This window comes from Triturus cristatus, chromosome 5_1, assembly GCF_964204655.1.
Source record: "Triturus cristatus chromosome 5_1, aTriCri1.1, whole genome shotgun sequence".
Classification (NCBI taxonomy): Eukaryota; Metazoa; Chordata; class Amphibia; order Caudata; family Salamandridae; genus Triturus; species Triturus cristatus.
In genome coordinates this window covers 103,266,014-103,278,698 of record NC_140587.1, presented here as the reverse complement: position 1 = coordinate 103,278,698, position 12,685 = coordinate 103,266,014, and the positions used below count along the sequence as shown (strand labels likewise).

Below are 12,685 nucleotides of genomic sequence, written 5' to 3'. Positions count from 1 at the left end.
GGATGGCTGTGGTGTTGAGCATGTTAGGACCACCTTCTATAATATGCAAGTCAACGGTCAGGTTAAGAGATCTAACAGAATTATCAAGGACACTATGGCAATGGCAAGGCATTGAATAGTGGCTTAGAAAATGGAGGAGCATTGAGAGAAATGGTTCAGGCAAATCATAATCATACCACTGTCAATGATTTGACTGACTAGTCTATCTTTTTTCTCTATTATTTTTAATGGCATTTTACATTTATGTTTAAGAGATATTTCACGTCATCAATTTTTTAAATGAATAACAAAATCAATAACTGTATAGTTAAGATAGAGTTTGGGAACCTGCTACAAACTTTTGAAGTCATGAAAAGAACAATTGTTACTTACCTGTAAACAGGTGGTTCTCCAGTATTGGTGTCTTTCATAGATTCACATGCTTGAATATTCCCCGTCGTCGGAGTGGGAGTCCCACGGTAAATAAAATAGCAATATATATATATATATATATATAGTAAAATATATACATAAGTAATCATATAATTAGTGCATATAGGTGTAAAACACACATAGTGTACCTATAAGAGAAAAACTCCATAGGAATACAATGGAGAGAGACAAAAGACCTTTGTAGTCTATCTCTGTCATTATGTAAGTCCGAACTCCAGCCAATCAGGCGTCAGCCCCTCTCTAGAACCTTCTCCTCAGAGCTTCTCACCTCAGATTTTCGTAGCACAAGAGTGACTGTAAAGTGCATGAGGAGAAGGGAGCCTCTGAAGGGAGGAGGGAGGGTCGCATGTGAATCTATGAAAGACACCAATACTGGAGAACCACCTGTTTACAGGTAAGTAACAATTGTTCTTCTCCAGTATTAGGGTGTCTTTCATAGATTCACATGCTTGAATATAGAATAGCTAGCAGTAACAATCACCATTGTTTCCATGCCAAAATAGATTCAACATATATAGATAATCAATCTTCTTATGCATAAAAACAGTATAGAAACAACTGTAACATTGTAAATGCATAATATATATATGGAAACAATATGGAGGCGGGAGGAAGAGGCTCACCTTACTTAAAAAGATTGCGCAGCACTGCCTGTCCCATTGCAGCATCCTCCTCGCTTAAAGTTGCCAAGCAGTAGTGCTTAGTAAACGTGTGTCTGGTCGACCACGTAGCTGCTCTGCAGATGTGTTGCAAAGATACTCCAGCAAATAAGGCAGTAGATGATGACACTGCCCTAGTGGAGTGTGCCCTCACTGGAGACTGCAGAGGTTTATTTGCCCTTTGGTGGCAGAAGACAATAGCTGCCGAGATCCAGCGTGCAATCGTTGGTTTAGTAACCTGACGTCCTTTATGACAGCGTCCATATGCTATAAAAAGTTGATCGGATTTCCTGAAAGAAGCTGTCTTACTGATGTAGAACTTAAGACACCGCTTGACGTCCAAAGAATGTAATCTTTGTTCTGCAGGTGTCTGAGGATTGGCAAAAAATGTCTTTAATATTACTGGCTCATTAATGTGAAAGTCAGTAGGCACCTTGGGTAGAAATGATGGATTGGTGCGTAACATTACAGCATCCGGTTTGAACTGCAGGAACGGAGGTTTGATGGTAAAAGCATGGATGTCACTGACACGACGAGAAGACGTTAGTGCCAGAAGTAGAGCTACTTTCCAAGTGAGATATTTTAGGTCGGCCTTGTGAATGGGCTCGAACGGAGGTCTCATCAATTGTGCACAACGTTGAGGTGCCACAACGGAGGAGGACGCCGAACTGGCGGAAATTTCCGGAATAGACCCTTAAAGAATTGGCGGATTATTCTTGAGGAACAAAGGGAACTTGAACCATCTTGCCGGAAACGTGAAATGGCTGCTAGAAAAACCCTTAGGGTTGCATGCGACAGTCCAGAACTGGCTAGGTGCAAGAAGAATGGTAGCAATTGCTCTGCCGTGGAATGTATCGGATGGACTCCGTTAGCAGCACACCAATGGCAGAAACGTTTCCATTTAAACTTGTACGTCCTGATTGTAGAAGGTGCTCTTGCCTGGGCCAAAATATCCCTACAATCCTGCGGGATGTCTAGGTGGGCGAACTCATGGTGTTCAGGTTCCAGGCTGATAAGCTCAGTGAGGAGGGATTTGGATGACAAATTCTCCCTTCGCTCATTGTGAGCAGATCCGTCCGATGTTGCAGGAGGATTGGTTGGCATTGGGACAGGAGGAGCAGTTCTGAGAACCACGCTTGCCGTGGCCAGCGCGGGGCTATTAGGATCAGGTGGCAAGGTTGTCTCCTCATCTTCCAAAGAACCCGAGGTATGAGGGGTATTGGAGGAAAGGCGTACGCAAATAGATTGCACCAGTTTATCAAAAGGGCATTCCCTTGTGATTCCTTGTGGGGATGCCAGCTTGCGTAATTTCGGCATTTCCGGTTCTCCGGCGTAGCAAAGAGATCGAGTTGCGGACGGCCCCATAGTTGGAATATCCTCTCTAGAGTGGGTTGGTGTAACTCCCACTCGTGGGTCGACGAGGAGGACCTGCTCAGGGAATCCGCTAGGACATTGGATACTCCTGGCAGGTGTACTGCCGTAAGCAAGATCTGATGACTGAGAGACCAGTCCCAAATTCTTTGAGCTAACCTGGAGAGACTTGGGGATTTTGTTCCGCCCTGTTTGTTGACATAGTGCATACAGGTTGTGTTGTCTGTCTGTATTAGCACTGACTCTCCTTGGAGCAAAGGCAGAAATGATTTTAGAGCCAGAAAAATCGCCATGAGCTCCAACTTGTTGATGTGCCAAGATCTTTGATGTGTGGACCATCTTCCCTTCACAGAGAGATCCTCCAAATGTGCGCCCCATCCTTCCAATGAGGCGTCTGTTGTGAGTGTTCTGTCCGGTGGCAACGACAGAAAGGACATGCCTTCCGTCAAGTTTGCTGGAATTGCCCACCATGCGAGTGCTGACTTCATCTGATCTGTGACACATATCATGTCGTGGAAAGATCCCGTTACCTGACGCCACTGAGCATCCAGAGCTTCCTGAATAGGACGTGTCCTCAGCCGGCAATGAGGGATCAAGGCAATGGATGATGACGCCATCCCCAGAAAAGATTTTAATAGTCTCACAGAAACTGACTCTCTTGATCTGATCAGAGCCACCAGTCGCAGCATCTTTTTGAGACGCTCCTGGGAGAGGAATGCCTTCGCTGACACAGTCTCCAGAGTTGCGCCCAGGAAATCTCTTTGTTGGTACGGATGAAGTTGGGATTTTTCCACATTTACGGACAGGCCTAAAGAGCGAAGCACGTTCTGGCACAGAAGAGTGTGTTGTCGCAGGTGAGTGCTTGACTGAGATTTCAGGAGAAAATCGTTTAGGTATGGAAATATTTGCACTCCCTGGAGGCGCAAATACGCTATTACTGGAGCCAGTACCTTCGTGAACACTCGAGGGGCCGAGCGCAGGCCAAATGGTAACACTTTGAATTGGTAATCGTGTTGACCCACCCGAAAACGCAGGAACTTTCGATGCCGCTGTAAAATAGGGATATGAAAATAGGCATCCTGGAGATCTATCGTCGCCAGAAAATCTTCCTGCAAGAGTAAGCGCAAGATGTCTACCAGCGTCATCATACGGAAGGATTGGCTCTTTATATATTTGTTTAGTGCTCTTAGATCGAGGATGGGCCTCCACTCTCCGTTCTTCTTTGTGATCAAAAAGAACCGGGAATAAAAACCTTTTCCCTTCTGAGACACTGGTACCAGTTCTATAGCTCCTTTTTGCCTTAAAAGTCGTACTTGATGCAACAGTTCTTTCATGTGAGCTGGTGGCGGTCCGGAGGGTGGAGTGGGAGGAGGGAATTTGGTGAATTCTAAGGCGTGTCCCTTCTTCACAATGTCCAAAACCCAACGGTCCTTTGAGATGGAGGACCATTGGGAAAAGAACAGAGAGATTCGACCTCCAACCTTGTCCGTCCGGTAAGAGTCACTGTCTCTTTGATGCGGTTCCTCTGTATGAAGATTTTCCTCTATATGACTTGGAGGTTTGCTGCCGTGATGTTTGCTGTTGCTGTCCATAAGAGTAACGGTTGGACCCTTGATTGTAAGGTTTGTATTGTTTATTGTCTCTTCGAAAACTTGAGGAGGTGCCGCGTCCGCGTGCACCACGAAAATTACTCCGCTGAAATTGAAGGTTTCCTAGTGATCTAGCTGTTTCAGTGTCTTTCTTTATGGACTGTAGAGCTTCATCGACATGGCTCCCAAATAAAGACTCTCCGTCATATGCCATGTTTAGGATCATGGACTGAACCTCCTGACGAAAGGATGTAGATTTTAACCATCCTTGCCTACGCAGAACAGCCGCTCCGGCAAGCTGACGGAAACCCATGCAGGCGATGTCTACTGCACAATCGATTATTTCCGCCGATGCCGCTTCTCCCTCTTGGAGCAACTTCATTGCCTCCACTTTAGATGGCTCTGGTAACTCCTGAACCACATCCGAGATATCAGCCCAAACTTGTCTTTCATATCGTCCCAGGATGGCCAAGGCATTACCTGCTCTAACCACCGTAGAGGCCATAGAAGAGAATTTACGCCCTATGGCATCCATCCGACGTCCGTCACGATCCGGAGGCGAGGTGATAGAAGATGCCGGATTTTTCGCCTTACGTTGCGCTGCCTGCGTAACGACCGACTCAGGTTTAGCCTGACCCGAGAGGCATGCTGGGGTTCCTATTGGTGCCTTATATTTCTTTTCTAATCGAGGCACCTGAGCTGGCAAGGTATTCGGTGTCTGCATTAATTTCTTGCCTTCTTCCCAAATAAACTCAACTATGGGAATAGCATGAGTCTGTTTGTAAGGTTGATTCTTGAAATCATAAAGGAAGCAATCTTCCTCCCTGCGCTCCGTTGTTAACTTAAAACGGTGTGATGCCCTTTCCATCAGTTGGTGAAAGTTGGCTATGTCCACTGGAGGTGAATCCCCTGTTACTATCTGTGAGGGGGATGGTGTTTGTGCCTGGTAATTGTCCCACTCCGCCATATCATCATCATTGTCATCTACATCCCCATCATCATCTGGGATTTCACCCTCTTCTGTGTCCTGAGGGCCTTCCTCTACAGGCTCATAATGAGGCAACAACCTTTCCGGAACCTGTCGTGGCGGTACAGGCGGCATCTGAGGAGCAGGATTTACAATAGGTACCGGTGGAACAACTGCTGGAATCACCGGGGTTGACGGAACCTCTGAACGTTGAGGGGATAGAGGGAACCGTTGGTTGTTGTCGTCCAACATGCGTTGGAGATTAGTAATGAGCGACAAAGGAAGGGTCGCCGTTCTATGCTTCGGAGGGGCCTGGTGTATATATACCGGATCCTCATCCTCACTACTGACATCCTGGCACTTAATAACTAAGTCGGATAGACTTTGTGCCGTTCCGAAAGACTCCGGTAACCCTTCGGACTCCTGATCCGAATCCGTAGCGAATAATGGTGAGGGAGGCTGTGCATCTCCCACAGGAATATTATGTTCCTGGCTATCCGGGCCCACAGTAGGAGGTAACGGTGTCCAAGAAACTCCAGCTAAAGATGAAACCGACGCTGAAGCTAGCTGGGTTGTTGTTCCCTTCTTGTTTTCTGGGTAGACGCAACACCTCTTATTTGTACCCTTACGAATGTCTGTGGAGATGTACTCGTCGATGGAGCCGTCGTCGACGGAATGATGGTCGACGGAATTATCGTCGACGAAGTCTGTGGCAACAAAATTGCCGTCGTCGGATTCGCCGTCGACGGAGCCGTCGTCGACGGGGCCACCGTCGACGGAGCCGCTGCCGACGGAGCCGTCGTCGAGGTCTTCGTAGACAAGGCTTTCGTCGACGGAACCACCGTCGACAGTGTCGTCGACGGGATCTTCTTTTTCTTCGCCGACGGAGCGGGCGTCGACGAGCTCGACGACGTCTTCGTCGACGGCACAGTCTTCGTCGACGGAACCTTTGCCTTCTTCGTCGACGTCGAAGTAATGGGCACAACAGAAGTCACCGCCCTTGAAGAACTGATGGTAATCGTCGACGAGGATAACGTCGACATAACGCTCGTCGACGACGAAGCAGCTGACGTCGTCGTCGGGGTCACCGTCGACGAGGTAGAAACAGCAGATCTCGTCGTCGGGAGCATCGTCGACGAGGCTGACAATTTTTTCCCAGAGGAAGTAGACGCCTCAGCAGCCTGAGAACAGTGTCCCTTAGGCGACAAAGCAGTAGGTGAGACCACAGAGGTGGCAGTTGTCAGAGGCAAAGCCAGCTTCTTCTTCTTCAGGAAAGGAGATGGTAACTCCTGCACACTACTGCGCTTAGAGGCTGGTTGGGAACGACCAGAAAAGAGACTTTCCACATCAGAGAGTGGGTTATCCTTGTCCTTCAGTCTCTGTAGCCATAATAGCAGGCGGCCTTCTCTGTCCTTTAGAGTTTTTGTAGAAAAAGTTCTACAAAATTTACATTTTGCCACCTCATGGTCAGGATATAAACAGTAAATACACTTACTGTGTGGGTCCTCAGAGAACAAACGCAGCTTTCCACATGAAGAACATGGTCTGAACAAAGATTTCTTACTAGAAGACATCCTTACTGACAAAAAAAACTGAGCAGAGCTCAGGGAGACTCCCTGTCACACGACGTGCGGTAGAAAATCTGAGGTGAGAAGCTCTGAGGAGAAGGTTCTAGAGAGGGGCTGACGCCTGATTGGCTGGAGTTCGGACTTACATAATGACAGAGATAGACTACAAAGGTCTTTTGTCTCTCTCCATTGTATTCCTATGGAGTTTTTCTCTTATAGGTACACTATGTGTGTTTTACACCTATATGCACTAATTATATGATTACTTATGTATATATTTTACTATATATATATATATATATATATATATTGCTATTTTATTTACCGTGGGACTCCCACTCCGACGACGGGGAATATTCAAGCATGTGAATCTATGAAAGACACCCTAATACTGGAGAAACACAGTACAACTGTTATGTGCACTAATACATGTTGGTAATAGAAACCTGGGTTTCAAACTGGTTAAGAGTGCTGGTTAAGATAGCTTGTGAGGTGTGGTATTGACAATGCATTTAGAAAAGATCCAAGTGAGAGCAGGATCATCACAGGCAAATAAGTGAAACTGGATCTCTGAAGGTTCAGTGAGTTTCTCAAAATTTGAAGGCCCTTTTACACTAGATACAGTGACTTGCATTTGGGTGCATTTAGTAACAGGATTAAAGTGGAATAAGAGAAGGTTGGCACTATACCAGAAACTTGGATTTCGTGAGGAAGAACAAGAAAGAGGAGTGTAGTAGTCGGATGTTGATGGCCAGTAGGGAGGTGAGAAACTGATAGGCAGGACAAAGTAGGCATTAGCAATGTGGGGCAGGGAGGTGATGGTGGGGGTCATGGCCATCACCCTCAAGCGGATGTCTTGAATGAAGCAACCTATGTTGGAAGGTTGGAACGATCTCAAACTACGCATGCGCTGCTGTGGTTGCACAAGTATGCCCTCCCCCAATAGCTTCACCCATTATTATCCTGACACTTTTGTCACACTTGGTCATCCTGCTATTGGTGGCCTGTTTCACACATTGCCATTCTGGTGTTTTACATTTCACCTACCCTTGTGGATAGTTTATATTTCTGATCATTTTCCACATATGTCTGGTGTAATACGTTCATTAATTAAGGGGAAAAGATGTGTTGTAGTTTGAAAGGCCTTAACGTTCTAAGCTGCCTGTTTACAGTGCAGCAATTTAGACTATCTGGCTGCCTTCAGTGTTACGGTCTAAATAAAGCTGTCTAAATAAAGCTTACTGCTCCATCATAGTAGCTCCTTTTTACAAAAACTTTCTTCAGAGCAATATCCAAATGACAGAACATTTGAGGCCCCAAGCACAGACCTGCGCAGCTCCAATACATATTACAGAGCAGATCTAAGTGGTTTTATCCATTTTGTTTTGCTGCACAAAGGAGAAGAAAATAATTTGTTGCAATAGATTGCCTCAGAATAAAGAGGTTCTAGGGCAATAATGTTTTTGTCAGTCAGCAGGGACCTGAAAAAAAGGCAATAGAACTTAAATAAGGAAAAGTCTCAAGCCTGTAATCCTAGTTCTCTTCCAGGGGTACCCTCATCAGTCATAAGCGCTGAATAGTCCCACCCATGCACAGGGATCCCAGAGCAGTTTGAAAATATATACATATACAATACAATATTGTACAGTAGTCTATTTATATATTTTGTGTGCAACCAGTGAAAAAGGCTAAATACAATTACATTTCATTTATTTTTCAATAACAAAAAAAAAACAAAGTCAATAACCTAAAATCAAACATTAAATTGAAAGAGTGACCACAGAAAAACTTTCACAAACCTTTTTTAAAAGTAAAAGGAATGAAGGAGTGTGTTAGACAACGGGACGCAATGCACAGCATAGTTTCCTTCTCTTTTAGCTAAGCCTACGAAGCAAGAGGACAGATTGGCTTTTCTCTAGTAGCACAGGATCAAAAAATATAATTTTAGATCTTATTAACTTTCCCTATAGCTCAGCCATCAAACGGGGAGGCTGGCAGGTCAGTGAGGAATCTGCAGAAAGAGTACCCACCAAAAGATCGTTACTACAGGTAAGTAACTTTTTCTTCTCCTACCTGCAGATTTCTCACCTGGAGAACAGATTTGACAGCTACCCAACCCAGAAGGAGGGTTGATGTATAGTAATTTTGCCGAAAGGATGTGGCAAAGTGTCTGTCCCTGCGTACCTCAGAACCAATGCAATAGTGCTTAGCGAAGATGTGCGAGGACGCCAGCATTGCTACCTTCAGACTTCTGCAATAGGAACCCCCTTGGCAAGGGCAGAATGGAAGACATAGCCCTGATGAAATGGGCCCTAATGCCTTCTGGATGATCCTTCTTGGCTAAGGCATAGTAAGTTTTAATGCAGAGGATGATCCATCGTGAAAGAGTGCTTTTATGCACCGCAATACCTTTTTGGCACCCGAATACCCAACAAAGAACTGGACCATCCAGTCGAAAGTCCTTGGTGGTAATTGACCACCCGCCTAAGACAGAACAAATTTAACTGTTCCTCCTCTTCAGTAGGATGGGGGAGGATAGAAGGTTGAAAGGGTGATGGATTGAGCAAGATGGAAAGGGGTCACCAGCTTAGAAAGGAAAACAGCCCCAGTTTGCAACACCTATGGGGATAGAAAGAGGTGAAGGGAAAATGGCAGCAAAGGGCTTGAAGCTCACTAATCCATCTAGCAGAAGTGATAGCAACTAAAAACACATTTGTGAAAGATAGCATTCTTACAGTGCACCTGTGAAGGTGCTCAAATGCAGTCGACATTAAAAAGGTAAAAACCAGATTCAAGTCCCACTGAGGAACCAAAAAAGGAGTTGGTAGGATACACATTTGGCAAACCTTTGAGAAAAATGCATAACAATAGGGGACTTAAAAAGGGACAGCTGTGCCAGCAGGCAAAGGAATGCAGACATGGCAGCCAAATACACCCCCCTCCCCCCCAGTTCCAATCACACAACCCCTCTGAGCAACTAAAAGTTCTTAAGTCAGAACATGCGACAACTAGCAAGGGGTCCACATCAGTCTGCACACCACACAACATAGTTGGCCCATCTTCTAGGGTAAGCAGATGTGGTGCATGGGCAAGGTGCTGACAAGATTACATCGATCACCTCCAAGAGTGACTTGTGCCTGGTCTTGGCGAATCTTCCTGAGTACTCAAGGAATCAAGGGCATGGGGGTGGGGACGAGCAAGGCAGTTTAAGGTACACCGTAACCAAAAAGAGTCCCCCCAAGCTCCCCTCAATGGATACTGGAGGGCGCAGTACTTCCGATACTGAGGATGTCCTGGACCACCTCCGGTAGAAGAGGCCTCTTGTGATTGGCAAGATAATGTTGGCTCAGGCTGTTGGCTCTGACATTCAGAGAATCCGATGAGGGATTGGCAGTGAGCCAGATCCCTTGGCAGTTTGCCCAAGACCACAGTCTTAAAGCTTCCAAGTAAACGAGGCGAGACCCTATTCCCACAGCTTTTTTTCACATGCCACATTGCTATTGTGGTGTCCATCAAGATCTGGATGAACCAAACTTGGATGGAGGGGCGGAAAGCCTTAAGCGCAAGGAGCATGTGTTGGCCTTGTTGGTTTTAAAAAGTTCTAAGGCTGAATCCGATTTTTCGCCAAAAAGACAGGCTTCATCAAAAGAAAGTCCCATAAGGTTGGCCTAGACATCTGTGGAGTGATTGGAAGTGGGAAGCCAAGCATGCCTCCGGATGGTGACGGAAGTTGTCCATGGCGGTGTCAAGGCCCGATTTGATAATATAGCGGGAGGCATTTTAGACCATCTAAAATGAGCTCCTGGAAATGTTCCTTTCTATCATCTGGAACATGTGGCAATATTATCTGGGCCATATCGGACAGGGCATGATTGCACCTGGCTAGAAGGCAGTTAGCATTAAGGGTCATACTGCCTGCTACAAAAGCCACAAGTCACAAGATGTTTCGATTCCCTAACAGAGAGAGCTGTTGGAAAGGCACCTGCAGATTAGCCCCCAGACAGGAGGCTTGAACAACAAGGCTCTCTGGTGATGGATGGGCTGAAAGTGCCCCCCTGGGTCAGCCGGATTTGGGAGATGGCGGCAACCTACCAGCCAGATGACTGCCCGGATGGAAGAGGGTCAACATGCCACCTAAAATGGGCTCTAGAATAGCTTCATTAAATGGTAAAAGGGGTTCTAAAGCTGCAGCAGAAGGCAAAATGACCTCAATGAGAACATTTGTTTTAGTCTCTGTTGTGGGCAATTGAAGATCCAAGACCTCTGCAGCCTTTAGCATTACCTCATGGAAAGAGACTACTTCAGGCGTTGGTGGACCAGTGGGAAAGTCCATAGCTTGCTTGGGAGATGTGTCTATGCTACTGGCGGAGGACAGATCTTGGATTCCACAAGAATCAAGCCCTCTCTCCATAGGGCATGAGATTAATAAGGGGCATAGATTGTCCCAAAAATTCATGCAGATGGATTCTATAGTCTTCCTCTTCCAAAATATGCTGGGCATTCCTATGGGATTTGACTGGAGACGTGACATCAGGCTGCAGTGTCGGTAGTGCTACATCAGGCGCCGTCAAAGGCGTCGACTGTTGAGGGTTTTGTGTACCTGAGCGCAAGTTCAGAACAGTGTGGCGTCAGCACTACATCCATCGGAACAGCGCTGGATGCAAGGACATGAACAATGGAAACCGGTAAGGGGCTGCTGGCCACGAAGGCATCATAGCCTTTGAAAAGAGAGAATACATGGAGTTGAGGATTGTGGCTGGGTCAGACCATGGGATGGGGATCTTGACGAAGGACGGCTCTTAAGCTGGATCCTCAGGTGGTGGAGGCACCGACACCAAGGGCTACGGAATGTTCAAAAGTCGCTCCAGAGCAGAGTTCATTGGTGGAGCAGGACTTCCGGGGTGAGGATCTGCCAGAGTCAAGTCAAATAACTCTGGCTCCGAGGATGAAGGTCCTGTGGGACATGTAGAGTGACAGGGAGACATACTTTCGAGTATTTCTTTGACTTTCTATGCTGCTTCTTTTTCTTGCTGCTGAAGAGGAGAATGGAGACTTAGAACAATGGTTTGACCGTTTGCAGAGTTGTTGGTTTTCGCTGGTCCAGGCCATAAACAGCTTAGCCTTCCGCACTTTTATGGCCTTTCGGTGAATGCTAAAGCCAGAAGAATAGGCCAATGAGTCATGGTCTGACCTCAGGCACCAAAGAAACTGCGTGGTGGTCTGTAACGGAAATATGTACCTCACAATCCCTACAGGGTTTGAACCCTGAGTTCTTAGGAGGGGAAATAAAAATAATTTTGTGTGCCGAAACTCCTCAGAGAAAGCAGAGCTCTGGATCCGCGTCAAAGATATGAAATAAACATACAAAAATCTATCCATCTAGAAATTGCTTACTTTGTTGAAGGTAAATCTGTTCTTAATGGACCATAATTTACAAAAAGACCATCTGATTGTCATATGTATGTCTAGTTAAAATTTCAAAACTCCACTTGCATCTAGTGAATGCAATGGTTTTGAATTCACTAGATGTAAAGAGATGAATTAGGAAAGAAAGTAGGTACACGGATTGTCTATTTAACTTGAAAACCTGACACCACCTTAGGAAGAAAACTGGGGTGGGTGAACTCACCATCTTGCTCAAAATATCGATCACAACTGCAAGATTTTCTGATGCCTCAAAGAAATATTGGCCCATCTGCTTGCTCCGATTCCCAGCCAAGGTACTAGAAAAAAACAGCAACAGGCAAATCACGACCTATTTGGAGCCGAACCAGCAACTCGCCGACTCCCAATCTGGATTGGGCAGCAACCACAAAAGGCTAACCGCCCTGATCATAGCCACCAACGACATCCGGACCCTCCTGAACCAAAAAGGAACAGCGGCGCTAATCCTCCTCGACCTCTCAGCAGCTTTCAACACAGTTTCCGACTACATGCTCATCAAAAGACTCCACCACATTGGCATCCAAGGGGACGTGCTCAGAAGGACACATCCTTCCTCACCGGAAGAACCTAGAGGATCAGCCTATCACCTTTCAACTCCAAACCCAAGGATATTGTCTGGAGTCCCCCAGGGCTCATCCCTCAGCCCTACTCGCA

At 46.2% G+C, this 12,685-nt stretch overlaps 1 protein-coding gene across 5 annotated transcripts in view; it reads right to left on the bottom strand.

The window, feature by feature from the left end:
- The window catches only part of NUGGC (nuclear GTPase, germinal center associated), a 1,337,967-nt gene that overhangs the window by 121,195 nt on the left and 1,204,087 nt on the right, over positions 1-12,685 (bottom strand). The window lies entirely within an intron of this gene.